Here is a 12,282-nt window from a genome sequence, read left to right as displayed (position 1 = left end):
CGTTCACATCGGGATGTGGTAGCCGTGACCGTGAGTCGAACCCATGGCCTTGAGTTTAGTAGCACGGAACGCTGTAGCGAGTGAGTCACCGCGGCGCGGGTAGTTGATCCTCAAAGTGTTTGTTGTCGTCTGTGTTGAAAGGGGCAGCGAATGCGGATGAGTCGAGAGAGAGGAAGCGAGGAGTGGAAATGCAGGAAGGTCATCCAGACTGGAGTCCGGTTTGCTACCCTGTACTTGTGATAAGGGAAAGGGAGAACAGAAGTAGTGCGAGCACTGTGCGCACGACGCAATATGAATCGATGGACTCTAAAGGGTCACTCAAGCCGGTGCCCTTCAAAAACTGGACTAGTGCGCGAATACCTTGTCCTGCGAGCGACGGACTGCGGCCACGCTCTCATGGAGGTATAGTATTATGCCGAGGAAATGGTCTGCAGTCCGACGGGTTCGAAGTTGCGTATATATAGAGGGAGAGGCGTTGGGCGTTGGTAAACGGGACGTTGTTGTGCTCAATGGTTTCCTCGCACCTACAGGATTCGCACGTCCGACTACCGGGCACATTTTAGTACGGTAGGAATAAGCGTTGCTGAACGCCTCATGTCATTTGTCATTCATAACACTCACGTCATGGTACGCATGTCATTTCATTCATATATAATTGATACCCTGATATACAACTTGCTAGAAAATAGAACTGATATGAATGACAATTACGTGAGGACATGACTGTCATAATTAGGATGACTATAATGGATTGAATGACACGATCATAAATTTCTTTAACTGGATATATTCTGGATATGCGTGTCATGACATCCACGTGGGACATTAATGACATGCCATGCCATGTATGTCATAAAATGATTCGAATAAATGTCACGGTCTGTATATATGTCTAGCCATGATATTCCCATGAATGCCATGACACGAATGAGAAATTCCTGGCATGCATGCATGCACGGCATGACATTACCATGACAAGAACTCACGCCGACCCAGTGGACCAAGTTGTCGACTAAGTCGCGCAGATAACTATTTGTTCGTGATGCCGTAATGGTCGTTGCATCGTCATTCCAGCTTCGTAATCAGACTTTCGCTCCTTGTTCTCGCGTGCCGTCTGCGCTCGAGCCAGGCGGTATCTCGGCAGCAGAATACCGGCTGGTGGTTGCATCCGTTCAAACAACGTGAACAGCAATTTCCCCACGAGCGTTGATTTCAGAGCGCCTGGACAGCAACATGCCGCCCTCCTCGTTCCTCCCAAAGCTCACACCGGACTTTCACGGCCCTCCTCGTCTTTACCAAACATTTAGGCGTGCTCTTTGTTAGTGCACATAGTGTCCGAGTACGACAACGCTGCATCGAATTCCACTATGACACCGTCATCACGGCTCGGCCAAGGCGAGCAGCTGCACCACGCCACTCATCCTAATGGCTATAAGAGGACACGGGCTTCAGGTTGTGCTGCAGTATCACCGTCAAGTCACTCGTTTGTGTCCTCTAAGCGATAACACGTGCTGCCGTCAATGAGCATTTAGTTTATGTGTTTCTTACCCATATCTCGCACCTCCATGCCGCTCGTTTACATCAATTCGATCGTTCGTAGAAATCACGCAATCGCATAGTTACCGTTGTCGTCGTCACACACACGCACTCGCGTTAATTCTAGTTCACTGTACTTCCGTCACACGCACAATTATAGATAGATAGATAGATAAAGAACTTTATTGAGGTCCTGAAGGATTCCGCCCCCGTTTTATAGGGGGAGAATCGCGGGCCGCTCCCACGTAGGGACGGGGAGGCCTAGCCTCACCGCTGCGTCGTGGGCCTTCTGGACAGCCTGGAGTTGTTGTAGTAGGACCGGGCTCTTGATCATGGAGTGAAATTCATCTTCAGAGAAGTCGTGATGCTTTCCCTGTAAAGAGGGGCACCTCCAGAGCATGTGTCTGAAATCACTGCGATCGTTACAGTCTGGACAATGTGCTGAAATGTCTGAGTAGTGACTGTAAATGGAGAGACTGGGGTATGTCTCCGTCTGAAGCATGCGAAGAGAGATTGCCTGTGGCCGAGACAACTTTTCGTGTGGGAGTGGGAAGGACCTACGGCCCATTTGATAGTGTTTCAGTGACCTCGTTGAAAGTAGTCGAAATGTCCCTAAAGTGAAGGCTGGGGGCTGGTTCCTCCGCCTGAGCCGCGCAAGTCCCGGCGCGGCAAGTGAGACCTCGCGCCTGGGAGTGGGCTAGCTCGTTGACATTGGAAAGGCCCCCGACCCTCGAGCCAAGATGAGCAGGGAACCAAGTGATGGTGTGGTGTGTGAGTTCCTTGTGAGCGAGAGTTCTAAAAACTTCCTTGCAGACGGTCCCGGAAGCAAAGGCCTTAGCAGCCGATCTAGAGTCAGTGTAAATATCAGTTCTTTGCGGATCAAGGAGAGCGAGTGCGATGGCCATCTGCTCTGCTTTGTGAGAAGAAGAGGTTCGAACCGATGCTGAGACACGCACAATTACTTGATTTATATAAACGCAGTGGTCAACATTGTAACGCTCTGCATAATCTCAAAGAATGTTGCAAAATGCTTCGTACAACGTCGATTCCCACAGTGCGCGGGATCTGCGCAATTTATTCTCTTCGTTTTTGCAGTTTTTATATTTGTTTCTTGCGCATAGCAAACGATGCTGTATCTTCTATTTCCTCTTTCACCAATGCGGAAAAATCCCCCTCTGTACTTCGTCGTTTACGACCAGTTTACTCGCGACAATGTAATCATTAAGTACCTTTGATACAACCACGACTTCAATTTCAGGCAGGCGTCCACAGGCCCGCAAGCGCCCAACAAGAAACACACGGACGGATAGCACGCGAAAACGGGAAATTTAGCTTATCCTTAAAAGAGACGCGAGATCCTTGCGCCGTTTGCTTGACATCACGTGGCCTGCTTGCGTGGCTCACGTGCTTGACATGACGTGACTTGCTGGCTGCGTGGAGCTTTGCACGCTCGGTCCGAGCGCGAGCTGCGCGTTTCGCTCACGATGAATTTGTTCCACGTCTGTCATCGGAACCTGGCTGCCAGAACCAGCGTTCCCGAAGTTCTGCCTGTTGCATCAGAGCCTGGCCAGCTTCAAGGCGTGCCAACCTTCGCTGCTCGGAAGCACTACAGGAGAAGGAAGTTGAAGCCCAAGCTGTCGTTCGGCTCGACAAGCGGCGGTACCACTAACTTGCCGTCCACTATGAAGGCAAACCTTCCAGAACTCTTCGCCCTTCTCAAGATGCAGCCGAAACCTGACGTTCCCGGAAACGCGACAGAAGCAGCTGCTTCCAAGCACGGCTCAAAAGATGGCATTCTGGCGACTCCAGGGACAACGCCCAGCGACAAGTTCAACGCTCGATCATCATCGCTGAGCACCGAGCCTTGGAACAGGACTAAATGCGAGGCAAGTGTGTCCGTAATCGTCCAGGTACAAGTCAGCTTCCTTGGAGAGCATTAAGTCGTCGTGAACAATGAGCCGGAGCCGAAGGGTCTTACCGAGTCAGATATGTTGGATATCGGGAGACAGCTGCGAGAAGTGCTCCAGGAAAAGGGCCCCTCCCAGGAAGACGATCTGTTGGAAGTGCCGAGTCCTTCGAAGGCTCTAATCGTCGAAGTATGCGGCACCCTGACTGCCTTTCTGGACTGGCGCCCAGTATTTCAAGTTGTGCACAAGGACCTGTATTCGTTTCTTTTACGAGGATCCTGATGGCTCCGATGGTTACTGATTTCTTGTTTAATAATGTTCTCTCGCCATTTAAATGTAGTGTCTTTGTTTTCACAATTTGCCGGTTTATTTTTATGCAATAAATGATTCTGCCCATTTGTGTAGTATGTAATGGCTTTCTTGAAAGTAATAACACAAAAATGCACGGTTTCACTTCAGGGCACATATTGCAATTGCGAAAGTGATGTAGAGCAACTGTAGAGTCATGTTTCCGTAGCAGAAAACTTTAGGGTAGCACCGTTTTTGAGAAAGCCGTCCCTAAAAGTTCTGCGAAATGCATTGGCGTTGTAGCTACGTGAGCGAAATGTTTTATTCGTCCAAGTCTATTAGAGAGACAGAAAGCTACAAAAAAAAAAAAACTGTTAGCCCTTCCACTGGGGTGGAGATGGAAGACCAGCGAAACTATACTATGGTGGGAATTATGTATTTATCATTATGACTATTAAGATTTGATGGTGTAATTGGTTATTTGAACTATTAAAGAATGAAAAAGATATATGATCCGGTGGTTTTCGTTTATTTAGTGACCACAGGGATCATGGCCTTATGGTCGCTACGGTACACCAGCATAGGGTGTACGGCAAAGGTTGGCACGTTCTTCATAAACACGTTCTGTGCGAACGCGGGCAAAACGCCGCCGCCGTCGACAACAGTTCTGCGCGTTGCTGGTGCTGCTGCATGTCCAAGTTTATACAGCTCCTCAGAATTTTGAGAATGACAGCCCATAAACAAATGTAATGAAACAAAACACCGGCGCTGCATGCCTTTTACGTTAAATCTTCTCAGACTGAAATATTAAAAGTGCGAAACAAAACGCCCGGTCGCAAGATACGCATTTGGTGCCGCAGCTAAACGTCGCCTCCCCTACCTCCCGTCCCCCACGGCCTTTCGCGCGACGGAAGAAGTCGAGTTTGCTCTCCGCCATGCGTTCGCTCCCCGTGAACAGCATACGGCCAATGATTTTTTTTTCTACACGCGGACACGACCATCAGACGCCCTTAAAAGCTTCGCTGTAAAATATTCTGAGCCGTTCCACTACTGTGAAGATTGAAGCCAGCGAAGCTGTGACTATGGTGGTTCTGCTGTAGTGAGTGTTGCTATAGTGAATTTATATATTATCATTATTGATTATATTGAGCGTCTTCGGCATGTTCGTCAAAGATCAAGGAGACCGGCGTCTTGTTTTCGCCCGGCACGATGGCAAATTAGTGCGTTTGCTGCGCCAAGTTCGCCCCATCGTCATAGACTAGCGTATGAGCCACAGCATTCATAGCCGCGGCACACTGCACGGCAGTGTCAGGACCCTGTGAGATCTCTCCCGCTCCTGCTCTCGGCGGCTCATATCCACATATCCAACGCGGGTACGAGGCACACGTGATTTCTTTCTTACCTTCCTTTCTCCCTTCTTTCCTCTTTATTTATTTATTTATTTATTTATTTATTTATTTATTTATTTATTTATTTATTTATTTATTTATTTCCTTCCTTCTTTCCTTCTTTCTTGTCCCTGGCTCATACACGCATATCCAATGCGGGTATGCGCCACACGTGATTTTATTATCGTTAATTGTGACGTAAATGACGAGCATGTGATGTTATTAATGTCATGACCTATCAGTCATGTTAGTCATCCGTTTTGACACCTGTGCCAAGGCGCAACAGGCGAGAAACCTCCACGCACATGGAGCCAAACCACCATGCACATGGAGCCAAAAATTGTAGTACACGCCGGTCGGTCTAGGGACGCTATCTCCTAGAGCCTACCTAGCCTTTAACAGCTTCGCTGTAAGAGTAGCTTGACATGTGAAGCCGAGAAAACTAGTACAAATATGCATCAACAGCTGTGGTATGATGATGATGATGACGATGAAGCCTCAATTAATGGCACAAACCCACTGTGGGGAATAGGCCACGAACCGGGTGGTAATATGATTGAAAAACGAAATAAATTAGTTAATAAATAAATAAGTAATGAAAACAAAAATAAATGAATAATCGAAGATGAGAAATAAAGCGATAATAAATTGAATAAAGCAGTGTATAATAAGGTAGTCAGCCGGAAAAATGTGGAAGTTAAATTCTGAATAATATTTATAATATTATGCATGTGAATGTGTGCGTTTCTTTTTTTGAATTTTCTAAATTTATAATTTATTGAAGGAAAAATAAATCAATCGTGGAAAATGGGGAATATTAATAAGGCAATCTTTTTGTGTCTCCGAGGAAATTATAAATGGCTCGGAGAACGTTCCTTTGACTGTATCATAATATCGTTGCTCCAAGTGAGAGTATAACTGAACTGCATAACGGCAGTCTTTGATTTTAAAGCGGAATTTCCAAACATCATCTTCGATGAGTAGAAAACCGCCGACACGAAAGCAAAAAATGATTGATGGATTCCGGCTCATTGCAGAGGTAGTATAAAGGGGATACCACCAGACCACACCTGTGCAAGTAAAAATTAAGTGGCGGAATACGGGAACGCAGCCTTGTAAATTATACTTCGAATTGCCGATAGTATACCATTGTCGGTTCCAGGAACAATTTAGATGCATGAAGTCTGCAGATTTTGCTCATGAGAGGCTTTTTTTTTTGTCTTCTGTCAAAGAAAACTGCTTATATCTGACTGCAGTGATATGTGCAGTTGCAGGCAGCGCAGAAATCACCGGACCTTTTAAAGAAGTTTGTGCTAAAGAATCGGCTGCTTTATTAAGATTAATGTCTTGGTTGCCTGGTACCCATACTAAGTGAACTAACCTTAAGTGGGGCGGAGCTAATGTATAAAACGTGCTCAAAGCTGTCGAATTTGTGGACCTGTCAAGCGCGCTGAATCCAGAAAGATAATCTGTGACGACAATGACTTTTGTAACATGAAGGGGTACCTTTCGCAAAGCAAGAACTATTGCCAGAAGTTCGACAATAGTTCTTATGAATAAGGAGCAATGACCGAAGCCCTGTAACAGGCTTCGCGAAATCGGTGTTGATAAAATAATAGGCCTTACCCTCTATACTCCCCTCTACTGGGTAAACAAAGATGAAAAGCGCGGGAAATTAATAGTTCATCGCCCGAGAAATGCGAGACCAAAGGGCGCAGCAATGCACCCTGCGCAAAAGATTGCATTCTTGCACGAGGAAGTGGACTTGGTCAGTTTATCTCGGTCATACACTTGGAGCTCGATGCATTATCGCACCTCGGGAATAGCCTGACACCCCCGGGATAAAAAAAAAAAAAAAAAAAAAAAGAGGACGAGCTCAATTGAAAATGGTCACAAGGTTGTGCCCTTTGATTGCTTCCTACGCTATCTGCATACTATATATATATATATATATATATATATATATATATATATATCTTACTATTTCTTTTTCCCGCCTTAGACCACAGCAGCATGTGCGGATGCGTTGCTACGCCAAGTCGATGCGCGCATCCTGGAAAGGTGACAAGTCGGCCAGTCAAGCTCGTTTTTTTTTTTTTTTCTTCTTTTTTTCGCATATTGCCGCCTTCACCAAAGACACCGCGTTGCTGCACATACGTAAGTGAACCCGCCAATTGCCATAAAAAGGCCGCCTTTGCAAAGACACACCGATCAAACCACCGACAAATGTTTCTGGTACACATCAGACGGGGTGACCGCCTTGTGTACTGTGCACTACACCATCATCTATGAGAGCCCCGATGAAGTAACAAAACGGGTTACAGCGCATACGGCAAGCGTTGCGAAGTCATGAACGGCAGCTGGCCGTTATCCGTGAAAAGTAGAACCAGTGAATTCTATACTAGTATGTTATACGGAGCTGTATATATGGAGAAATAAATTTAAAAAAAAAGTACCGCGCGCTATAAGAGCGACCGGGAACGGGAAATGACTCTCGGTGTAACACCAAGAGAGAGGAAGATGGCAGTGTGAATTTAGAGAGCAAACGGGTGTGACATGATGCATCTAGTTGAGGTTGAGAGGAAGAAGCGGATTTGGGCAGGTTATGCGATGCGTACAGCAGATCACCGATGGTCTTAGACACACTACATTCACAAAATGGGCGTCAAGGAAAAGGAAACGCTGTCGTAAACAGCAGAGTATTACATGTGTGATGGGATTAGGATATCTGCGGACAGCTTGGACTCAGGTTTACACAAGACAGGGGGGGATGACAGATCGCGGGCACAGAGGCTTTCGTCCTACATTTCACTTGAATGATGATGATGATAACAGTGGCGGTGGCTAAAACACGCTTTCTCTATCAGTCTTTCCACCTACCGGCCTCCACAACTTGACCATGCTTTTCCACACACGAACAAAAAACACACAAAAAAAAAAAACATTGGATCCGTGATCATCATGATGACAGCCCATAGCACCAATTTATTCATGGTTCCGCAACTTAACATTTCCAGCTCGCCCCCGTACAGGTCATATCAGGACGGCGTACCGCATCCTCCACTAGCCCTTCTTCAATGGTAATAGAGCCACCCGTGCAACTGTACAGCAGATTCATGATACCACCCGGAACACCGGACGCAGACCCCAATCGTGTCTGTAACTATACTGCGCCGCCTCGTTTACCGCATACAAGCGGCGCAGATGGCCCGACGCGTAGTAGCCACGCCCTTCCCCACCACTCCGCAGCCCATCATCTTGGCCGCGGCTCGTTGGCGCGTCGGCGATGAGCGAAGCGCGAGCGAGCGCGATCTATTATTCACGCCCGGTGCCTCTGCGGGTCACAATACGGCGCGCGCCTCGCATTCCGCTCAGACAACGGTTCTCGGGCTGCAGACACTTAATTAAACGTTCGGGCAAACTGCCCGCGCGCATTCTTGAGTGCAGCCGTTGTCGATACATCCTGCTCTCTTCGAGCGTGTCTTTCTTCTTCGTATCTCGCATAATCATTTGTGGAATCCCGTTTTGAGCGAAACAGCTAGCCGCTAGTTTGTGATTAACTCGTGCATGTGGCATAGCGTGCGCGCTAAATATAGAAAAAAAGCGGGAATCCTGAAACTTGTTGACGCGGCGGCGGTTATACGATGGATCGCTGGAAGAGATAGAACTCGGCGCAGTGTGGGAAACAAAAGTAACGCCTGCCTAATGAGAATGTTATCACCTATCGGCAAACAGCCCCAAAACGGGACAAAGGAGAGAAAATACAGTTCCTCGCTGCTCATTTAATTGTGCCGACGTATTTTCCGGAGACAGCAAAACACAAGAACAGATATATATATATATATATATATATATATATATATATATATATATATATATATATATATATAGACACAAATATACTCAGCAATGGCGTCTCGTTATAGCGAAAGAAGAGATAACTATATGTACCAGGATGAAGAACGAGAAGAATGAAGACTTACCTGCAGTCGGATCGAGAAACTTGGATGTGTAGAGGCCCCAACAACAACTTGATGAACAATATCAATGACGATGACAATATACATATCCACGACGATATTTAGCAACGGCGCTGTGTCTTGCTTTTTTACACGTGATACGCGAATTAGCCGCCGTCTGTTTCGCTAAATTGAGTCGTAGAACGACCAAACACACAAATAATCGAAATGGGCTTGTAAACGATCATAACTATACACGTGATTTATGTGGCTCGCCTACACCGATGCGTAAAGTCAAATTTAGACATGTGAGGTTTAACGTCCCCAAACTACACAGTGCGTTACGAGGGACGCCCGCCGCAGTGGAGCTCTCCGGATTTATTTTGACCACCTGGCGTTGTTTAACGTGTACCCAAAGCACGGTGTCCAGCACTATCGCATTCCGCCTCCGTCGGAACGAGGTCGTTGCAGTCGGGAATCGAACCCGGCACCTCGTGCTCGGCAGCAGAACATCATATAGCCACCGAGCCATGCACTCGCGGTGTGCGTAGTAAAGTCAAAATACTCGAAATGAAGCAATTAAATTAAGCGATAGTATGTTTCTAGACGACACATACGTAGTGTAAACGTGGCATTTTTACCAACGGAAGAGCTTTGGTAATCCCGAAAACGATTCAGGAGCGAATTTCGTAGGCCGCCCACGCCGCCTTAAAAACTCCTGCATCAGCTCCCGTGAAGTAACTGATTGTGGCAGTGCCTGGTCAACTGTGGTCAACTGTTGACTGCAAATACATTAAACACACGACACAAGAAAAAAAAAAAAAAGGCGTAGCACCTTCATCACTCTTCTATAGTATTCACCTGTGGAAAAATGGCCCTTATCCAGAAAAAATCTAAGAAATACCTGGGACACAACGGATTTAGCGTCAGTTAATTCCGCCCCGTTTATTGAAAGGGTAGTGCAGCGTTCAGGTTGAATTTTGTCCGCAACCATAAAGCTATGTTTCGAAGCAAGAAATACAACCAAACAAACAAAAAACAAACAAACGAGGAAAGGGTTTCAATAATGAAAGTATAATTCTTCTCCAAGCAATCACACTGGTTACACCCAAGTGTTTTCGGAACGGGGCAGTCTGTGGCTATTCAGAAAATTTTTCAGTTTTGTACGGCATATTAATGCATTTTCTCGCGTACACGTCACTGTGACGTGGTGTGTTGCGTAAGAATCGACTGTATGCCTGACAATTTCCTGGTCTAATCAATCCGCCTAATCTTCTGGCGCTGTCGGCTACATTTACCCCTCCTCAGACTGTTCGATGCAGTGAAAATAAGCCTTCGTACTATGTTTCCTGTGACCATCGGCTGTAGAGAGGTGGGCAAAATTAAAAAACAATAAAAATAAAAAAAATAAAGGAAGAAGAGCGACCTTATGCATCTCAGTCAACGATGTAAAGCATGTCGAGCCCTGAGGAATCGATGTTCGCGAAAGCCGGCATGACCTAGTTTGTGCTGGATACGAGTGCTCAGAGGAGGGCAGCGCGCTGTGCCGGGGAACGCCCTTCTCGGCGCGATAAAACGGACACCCCCCGGGGGAAGGGGGGGGGGGGGGGGGAGAAAAAGCGACGTAACACAGCTGAGAGATGTGAGGGAGAGAGTGAGAAACTCGGCCGACCGAAAACAAAAGCATAACAGTGCACTGACCGTTCCCATGAAGGAGCTCTGCAAAACGCTTATTCTCCGTCCCCCAGGACAGCCGTGATCGTATAGTGGTTAGTACCTTGCGTTGTGGCCGCAATAACCCAGGTTCGAATCCTGGTCACGGCACATTTTTTTTTCTTCACGTTTAGATTTTTTTTTTTCCAGCCAAGCCGAATGCTCCGTACAGAGCGTGTACTTTTCTGACAACGACTACATTTCGAAGCAGCTGATTCGCCCCAACTGATTGCGGCTGCTTAATTTTTCCCTCTACACTTTTTTTTTTTTATCTTGTCGTGATTATCACGTTATTTGTCTCACTTTATTTCGACGCCGCGATAACTCCATCGTAAGCACCTACTTCAATTTAAGTGCATACGCGTATTAACGGGCACCACGTGTGGTGTGAATTATTGCGTAGACATCCACTAGCTGTGCATCTATAGCTGTGAGATGAGATGCGAAGTTGGTTGCGTCAATAAGAAATTTGACTTACTGGTAGGAAAACAAAAGTTCACCCTATGAGCTTTCTCGGTTGACAGCTTAGCGAGACTTCTGCCTCCCGTTCCGTCGGACAGCCGTGATCGTATAGTGGTTAGTACCTTGCGTTGTGGCCGCAATAACCCAGGTTCGAATCCTGGTCACGGCAGTTTTTTTTTCTTTTCTTTTTTTTTGCTTCCTAATTTGTGCCACTCTGTTTATGACTTCCTGTCCGCAATGCAATGGTGGATGGTCACAAGCTATTTGCGCTAGTTTATTAACAAGCCCTTCGAGTTATTCCCCTTGATCTCGTGCCCATTCTTAGAATATCATCATAGACATTATCATTTCATTTTCACCTGTGAATCATTCATTTCATTTAGAAAACGTGATATAAGCGATTCCGTAAGGCTGCACAACTAAAACAGAGGTAGCCCGTATACTTCCGTGTAGCCGTCTGTATATGGGGCTTCTATGGATTAGTGACTGCATATTCCACCCTGAAAACGGCGCTTATAAAGAACAGTGGTTGATATCACATTTATTTTCCTCAATGTATATACAAAGTCACCAGGGTATTTCCGAAGACTGATGAAATAACAACGCTGAGAACGTAATGTATATATCATAACTCAGAAGGGTTTGGGCGCGAGCTAGTTGGTAGGGATCATCCCCATTAAACAGCGCCACAAAAAGAAGAACACGGACAAGGAAGAACACGCCAGGGAAATCTTTAAGGCCTTTTCTATTTGTCAGTTAGGAGCCACTTGCGTAAGCGTCCATTCTATATCTCTTTGCGATAAGGAATAAGTTCCTTAGAAGTTAATCAGTTTGGATTGTGTCCATAGTGTATTTTACATTTGCATAGTTTGACGTTTGTGATGCATGCGCCGCAGGAGTTGATTGACGATGACTTGCCTTTACTTACACCCTTTCTCTCTCTCAGCCCATTGTGAATAGCATATACTTGTGCAGGCTTCAATAATAATAACAATAAGAAACAGAAAAACGTTGTTGGCAGTCATCGTT

At 46.2% G+C, this 12,282-nt stretch overlaps 2 non-coding genes across 2 annotated transcripts; both read left to right on the top strand.

Annotated features, from left to right (window-relative positions):
- The first annotated feature begins 10,830 nt into the window (after positions 1 to 10,830).
- On the top strand, positions 10,831 to 10,902 carry Trnah-gug (transfer RNA histidin (anticodon GUG)). The gene has a single exon. It is a non-coding gene; the product is annotated as a tRNA-His (tRNA).
- A 448-nt stretch (positions 10,903 to 11,350) lies between these two features.
- Positions 11,351 to 11,422, top strand: Trnah-gug (transfer RNA histidin (anticodon GUG)). Its single transcript has one exon. It is a non-coding gene; the product is annotated as a tRNA-His (tRNA).
- Positions 11,423 to 12,282: the final 860 nt, after the last annotated feature.

The sequence above is a fragment of the Dermacentor silvarum genome, chromosome 3 (assembly GCF_013339745.2).
Source record: "Dermacentor silvarum isolate Dsil-2018 chromosome 3, BIME_Dsil_1.4, whole genome shotgun sequence".
In the NCBI taxonomy this organism is placed as follows: Eukaryota; Metazoa; Arthropoda; class Arachnida; order Ixodida; family Ixodidae; genus Dermacentor; species Dermacentor silvarum.
This window is presented reverse-complemented; position numbering and strand designations above follow the sequence as displayed.